At 58.0% G+C, this 7,347-nt stretch overlaps 1 protein-coding gene across 2 annotated transcripts in view; it reads left to right on the forward strand.

Moving 5' to 3' along the window:
- Positions 1–3,660: 3,660 nt before the first annotated feature.
- The window catches only part of gnb1l (guanine nucleotide binding protein (G protein), beta polypeptide 1-like), a 52,904-nt gene continuing 49,217 nt past the window's right edge, over positions 3,661–7,347 (forward strand). The window contains exon 1 of one of the 2 annotated variants that reach the window (XM_038809552.1): positions 3,661–3,782. The gene's annotated coding sequence lies outside the window, so the exon portion shown is untranslated. The remainder of the gene's footprint in view (positions 3,783–7,347) is intronic. The other variant, XM_038809645.1, reaches the window with a different exon arrangement.

Below are 7,347 nucleotides of genomic sequence, written 5' to 3' on the forward strand. Positions count from 1 at the left end.
GGAGAGGATGTTTCCACTTGTAGGAAAAACTAGAACCAGAGGACACCGGCTCAGACTAAAGGGACGATCCTTTAAAACTGAGATAAGGAGGAATTTCTTCAGCCAGAGGGTGGTGAATCTGTGGAACTCTTTGACTCAGTAGGCTGTGGAGGCCAAATCACTGAGTGTCTTTAAGACAGAGATATATAGGTTCTTGATTAATAAGGGTATCAGGGGTTATGAGGAGAGGCAGGAGAATGGAGATGAAAAAAATATCAGCCATGATCGAATGACGGTGCAAACTCGATGGGCCGAGTGGTCTAATTGTGCTGTCTTATGGTCTTAACAGTATCTCTCAGAGGTTAATGCGGCCAACACTCGCTAGTTTGTCTCCAAGGAGTTCAACAACTTTGCACACACATGGGACATTGAGCACATTATGAGGAGCTCCCTGTACTCACAGTCCAAAGACCTGGCAGAGCGGGTGGTATGCTCAGCTAAGCACCTACTTGAGAAGTGTACCCAAGACAACACAGATTTCTGCAGTGCTCTCCTCAGCCTGTGAAATATGCCAAGACAGGGCTGACCCTTGTCAGAACCGTGATGGAACCATCAATTCACCAGACACGTGTTTCCGATAAGAATCTAGGCTTTAATCGGCTTACTTCAGAGCCAGCCTGTTACCCGTTGATGAACTCTTAGTGAACTCAGGCTGACTCTGGACAAGGGTATTTATACAGCTGCACTAGGGGGAGGAGTCGTGGGCGGAGCCAAGGGTGGAGCCCAGTACAAGTTCCTGAGTACTCCCAGAGCTACTCCCCCTAGTGGTAGGATAGCGCTACTGCGCTTACAAAGACAGTGTGAATTATCATATATACATATATATATTACATTCACCACAAACCGCAAATATTTTAGGGGCATACCACGATTCCTGCCGCCAAGGTCCTTTTAGCCCAAAAGGTGGAAACCAACATGAGTGGCACCATCATGTCGTTGGGACAAAGATGAAAGATGTATTATGATCACATTGTTCGCAGACCCGGCCCTTTAGAACCGTTTCAAACTGTCAGGATCCAGACCACAAGTGGTCAAGACAAAGTCATGGTGCTACATGGCCATGCCCCACAGTCAGACAGCTATGCGGTTGCCTTGGACGGTGCTCATGGTGGAAGAAACCGGTGTCACCTACACATGTACCACAACCAGCACCATCAACCACCACAGAGCCTAATGCATCCAGCTTGTATTTACTCCCATGAAAATGGAGGCTCCTCCAGAGACCAATGCAGCAAGCCCTGCAGCCAATGGAAACACTGCAAGAACATCTGATTCCATCCACACTGCAGACATCCGCCTGAAGGCATCCCAAGCACAGGCGACTGACAGAATCACTTCCTCAGGGTACCTGAGTAAAACAAATCAGAAAAACTAGTCTACAAATCAACTTTGTTTTAAAAAGGGGGTTGTGGGAGGGGGGGGGGGGGGGAGAAAGCGACGGAGTGGGCTTTGAGTCAGCTGCAGCAGCCCAATCAGTTCTTTGTTAGCCCTGTTTAACCTTGTTTGTTGCAGGGCGGCACGGTGGTTAGCACACAGTGGTTGGCACTGCTGCCTCACGGCGCTGAGGTCCCAGGTTCGATCCTGGCCCTGGGTCACTGACTGCGTGAAGTTTGCACATTTTCCCTGTGTTTGCGTGGGTCTCACCCCACCCAGAACCCCAAAAGATGTGCAGGGTAGGTGGAATAGCTACGCTGAATTGCTTGTTAATTGGAAAAAAAAAATTGGACACTCTAAATTTATTTTTTTAAACTTTGTATGTTGTTGCTCGTTATGCTTTCCCTTAATTTGCTCTGTTTTAATTACCTTTGCTCAAGAGTCGCCAGGTATCTTTCTGATACCACCACAAGGTTCAAAACCGAATACTGATCAACGACTCGATACACCAGTTGGTAAGTTTGAAATCAATGCTCATTTATTTACACACACAGTCAATTATTACTCATGCACAAACTCTACTCACTAAACTACAACTACTACTAAAAGCCTATACTTAGCTTCGAGTGCCCACTCAGTCAGAGGAACAATGGCCGTTGTCCGGTTCTGATACTGTTGGCTTCGAACTGGTATAGAATAGTAGCTAGGAGCGCCGATCTCGTAGCGTGCGTTGATCTTAGACTTACTTGGCTGGTGCTTGGCGGGCCTCTCGTCGCTGAGAGCCAAAGGCCAAGGTGAAAGTGACGAAGAGGAGTAAGAGTAGGAGTAAGAGAGCGCACTGACCTTGGGGACTCTGTTTTATAGCCCCCAGGGTTTCGCGCCCTTCTGGGCAGATCCTGGACTTGGCCCCAATTAATTGGGCCATGTCCCAATCGTTTGTATCGATTCTCTCCAATAACGGGGCCGTTCCCCAATCGCTGGATGGGCTCTAGGTAACCGTTGGCCTGCCTTTGTTTTAGTCTCCACTGGCGCCGGGGAGTCTGTCCTGGTACTGATTGTTTCAATGTTTCTTTTTGTCCCCGGAGATAGCTCATTACTATGATAATGGGTTGTAGTTTCAGTTCTGTCTGGGCTCTGCAAGTTCCAATCCACAGGAAACCTTGTACCCGCTTGTTTTCCTAGTGCTGTCCATTTTTCCCTGCACTCTGCGAGAATCCATTTTGGAATTGGGACATGGCCACCCCAGGTGGCTACAATGTTGCAAATAGTTTACACCCGTAACTATTGTCTTACAATGCTACACCTGTGGACTACCTGTCATCCCACCTTAAAGGGGGAAGATGTGGGCACTGGGGTGATGCGGGTATGAAAGGGGTCATGTCTGTAGCACGGGAGTTGTACACACAAGGTGTAGGAGGTGCTCAGTACTGTTAATGAACCTTCATTGTCGTTAGTCCCTGTTGTCAATTATTGCAACCTGGTAACTATAATAATCTTTATTAGTGTCACAAGTAGGCTTACATTGACACTACAATGAAGTTACTGTGAAAATCACTTAATTGCCACACTCCGGCACCTGTTCGGGTGCACAGAGGGAGAATTCAGAACGTCCAATTCACCTGACAGCACGTCTTTCGGAGTTGTGGGAGGAAACCGGAGCAGCCGGATGAAACCCACGCAGACACGGGGAGACTTTGCACAGACAGTGACCCAAGCCGGGAATTGAACCCGGGTCCTTGGCACTGTGAAGTGACAGTGCTAACCACTGTCCTACCGTGCCGCCTCTCATAGAATCCCTACACTGCGAGAGCAGCACGGTGGCACAGTGGGTTAGCCCTGCTGCCTCACGGCGCCGAGGTCCCAGGTTTGATCCTGGCTCTGGGTCACTGTCCGTGTGGAGTTTGCACATTCTCTCCGGGTTTGCGTGGGTTTCGCCCCCCACAACCCAAAAGATGTGCAAAGTAGGTGGATTGAACACACTAAATTGCCCCTTAACGGGAAAAAAAATTAATTGGGTACTCTAAATTTATAGAGAAAAAAAAGAATCCCTGCACTGCAGAGCAAGGGCCGATGGAGACGGCATCAAGAGTTAAACAAAGGGGTATAGGATTAAAGTAATTAAAAAACAAATTTGTCAAACACACGCTGGGAGAGTGAATTGTGGTTGAGGTGTTGAATGTTTGGTTGAGGTGGTGAATGTTTGGTTGAGGGGGTGAATGTTTGGAGTGATTACAGACACAGAGATCCCCAGCACACTGAGAGACTACATTGCCCAGAGTGCCCAGCAGCGCCGGCAGCCGCGCTCTCTGCCTGGGCAGCGGCTCATCAGACTGCAGCCCCCGCCCCGCCGCCATCTGGATAATTAACCGGTAAAACTGGGATGTCGCGGAGGCGTGTGTAAAACTTTAATCCGCAGGCCCGGCGCCCCTGACAGGCCCGGCCCGGGGTCGCCCGTCTCCTTGGCAACGGGGTTAGGCCGCAGGCTCGGGGCTGAGGCTGACGGGGAAGCAACTGACCGCACGGTGCAGTCAGCCACCCCCCTGTGGACAGAGCCCCCCCCCCGGGGGGGTGTCCATCCCCATCCTCAACGATGGGGCATCTGGGGGTTGGAAGCCCCTCGATGCTAAACAAGGTCTTCAGTAGGGGAGCCCAACCGGGGGGGGGGGGGGCTCGCCTATCCCCATACGAGGGGGGTCTCGCCTATCCCCATACGAGAGGGGGGGGGGGGGGGGGTCTCGCCTATCCCCATACGAGGGGGGTCTCACCTATCCCCATACGGGGGGGGGGGGGGGGTCTCGCCTATCCCCATACGAGGGGGGGGGGTCTCGCCTATCCCCATACGAGGGGGGGGGGGGGTCTCGCCTATCCCCATACGAGGGGGGGGGGGGTCTCGCCTATCCCCATACGAGGGGGCCCATACGAGGGGGGGGGGGTCTCGCCTATCCCCATACGAGGGGGGGGGGGGGGTCTCGCCTATCCCCATACGAGGGGGGGGGGTCTCGCCTATCCCCATACGGGGGGGTCTCGCCTATCCCCATACGAGGGGGGAGGGTCTCGCCTATCCCCATACGAGGGGGGGGGGTCTCGCCTATCCCCATACGAGGGGGGGGGGTCTCGCCTATCCCCATACGGGGGGGGGGGGGTCTCGCCTATCCCCATACGAGGGGGGGTCTCGCCTATCCCCATACGAGGGGGGGGGTCTCGCCTATCCCCATACGAGGGGGGGGGGTCTCGCCTATCCCCATACGAGGGGGGGGGGTCTCGCCTATCCCCATACGGGGGGGTCTCGCCTATCCCCATACGAGGGGGGGGTCTCGCCTATCCCCATACGAGGGAGGGGGGTCTCACCTATCCCCATACGAGGGGGGGGGTCTCGCCTATCCCCATACGGGGGGGGGGGGTCTCGCCTATCCCCATACGAGGGGGGGGTCTCGCCTATCCCCATACGAGGGGGGGGGTCTCGCCTATCCCCATACGAGGGGGGGGGTCTCGCCTATCCCCATACGAGGGGGGGGGGTCTCGCCTATCCCCATACGAGGGGGGGGGGGTCTCGCCTATCCCCATACGAGGGGGGGGGGGGTCTCGCCTATCCCCATACGAGGGGGGGGTCTCGCCTATCCCCATACGAGGGGGGGGGTCTCGCCTATCCCCATACGAGGGGGGGGGGGGTCTCGCCTATCCCCATACGAGGGGGGGGCTCGCCTATCCCCATACGAGGGGGGGGGGTCTCGCCTATCCCCATACGAGGGGGGGGGGGTCTCGCCTATCCCCATACGAGGGGGGTGTGTCTCGCCTATCCCCATACGAGGGGGGGGGGGTCTCGCCTATCCCCATACGAGGGGGGGGGTCTCGCCTATTCCCATACGAGGGGGGGGTCTCGCCTATCCCCATACGAGGGGGGGGGGGTCTCGCCTATCCCCATACGAGGGGGGGGGGTCTCGCCCATCCCCATACGAGGGGGGGGTCTCGCCTATCCCCATACGAGGGGGGGGTCTCGCCTATCCCCATACGAGGGGGGGGGTCTCGCCTATCCCCATACGAGGGGAGGGGGGTCTCGCCTATCCCCATACGAGGGGGGGGGTCTCGCCTATCCCCATACGAGGGGGGGGGGTCTCGCCTATCCCCATACGAGGGGGGGGGGTCTCGCCTATCCCCATACGAGGGGGGGGGCTCGCCTATCCCCATACGAGGGGGGGGGGTCTCGCCTATCCCCATACAGGTGGGTCTCGCCTATCCCCATACAGGGGGGGGGGGGTGTCGTCTGTCCCCATACAGGGGGAGGGGAGGGGGGGGTGTCGTCAATCCCCATACAGGGGGAGGGGAGGGGGGGTGTCGTCAATCCCCATACAGGGGGAGGGGGGGTATTGTCTATCCCCATACAGGGGTGGGGGGGGTGCGTCTATCCCCATACAGGGGGAAGGGGGGGGTGTCATCTATCCCCATACAGGGGAGGGGGGGTGTCGTCTATCCCCATGCAGGGGAGGGGGGGGGAGGGTGGGTGTCGGCTATCCCCATACAGGGGGGGGGGGGTGTCTATCCCCATACAGCGGGAGGGGGGGTGTCATCTATCCCCATACAGGGGGAGGGGGGGTGTCGTCTATCCCCATACAGGGGGGGGGGGGGTGTCGTCTATCCCCATCCAGGGGGGGGGGGTGGGTGTCTATCCCCATACAGGGGGAGGGGGGGTGTCATCTATCCCCATTCAGGAGGAGGGGGGGGGTGTCATCTATCCCCATACAGGGGGGGGGGGTGTCGTCTATCCCCATACAGGGGGAGGGGGGGTGGGTGTCGTCTATCCCCATACAGGGGGAGGGGGGGTGGGTGTCGTCTATCCCCATACAGGGGGAGGGGGGGGGGTGTCGTCTATCCCCATACAGGGAGAGGGGAGGGTTGTCGTCTATCCCCATACAGGGGGAGGGGGGTGGTGTCGTCTATCCCCATATGGGGGGGGGTGTGGGTGTCGTCTATCCCCATACAGGGGGGGGGGTGGGTGTCGTCTATCCCCATACAGATGGAGGGGGGGGTGTCATCTATCCCCATACAGGGGGAGGGGGGGTGGGTGTCGTCTATCCCCATACAGGAGGAGGAGGGGGGGGGGGTGTCAATCCCCATAAAGGGGGAGGGGGGTGTCATCGATCCCCATACAGGGGGAGGGGGGGGGGGGTCGCCTATCCCCATACAGGGGGGGGGGTGTCATCTATCCCTATACAGGGGGAGGGGGGGGGTGTCGCCTATCCCCATACAGGGGGAGGGGGGGGGGGTGATGTCCATCCCCATACAGGGGGAGGGGGGGGTGATGTCCATCCCCATACAGGGGGGGGGTCGTCTATCCCCATACAGCGGGGGGGGGTTGTCTATCCCCATTCGGGGGGGGGGGGGGTGTCGTCTATCCCCATTCAGGGGGGGGGTGTCGTCTATCCCCATACAGGGGTGGGTGGGTCTCGCCTATCCCCATACAGGGTGGGGGGGGTGGGTGTCGTCTATCCCCATACAGGGGGAGGGGGGGGGGTGTCAATCCCCATACAGGGGGAGGGGGGGTGTCGTCTATCCCATACAGGGGGAGGGGGGTGTCGTCTATCCCCATACAGGGGGAGGGGGGGGGTGTCAATCCCCATACAGGGGGAGGGGTGTGTCGTCTATCCCCATACGGGGGGGGGGGGGTGGGTGTCGTCGATCCCCTAAAGGGGTGAGGGGGGTGTCATCTATCCCCATACAGGGGGAGGGGGGGTGTCACTCCCATACAGGGGAGGGGGGTGTCGTCTATCCCCCATACGGAGGGGGGGGGGGGGGGGGGGGGGGGGGGGGGGGTGTTGTCTATCCCCATACAGGGAGAGGGGGGGGTGTCGTCTATCCCCATACAGGAGGGGGGGGGGTCTCGCCTATCCCCATACGAGGGGGGGGGTCTCGCCTATCCCCATACGAGGGGGGGGGTCT

The sequence above is a fragment of the Scyliorhinus canicula genome, chromosome 1 (genome assembly GCF_902713615.1).
Source record: "Scyliorhinus canicula chromosome 1, sScyCan1.1, whole genome shotgun sequence".
NCBI lineage: Eukaryota > Metazoa > Chordata > Chondrichthyes > Carcharhiniformes > Scyliorhinidae > Scyliorhinus > Scyliorhinus canicula.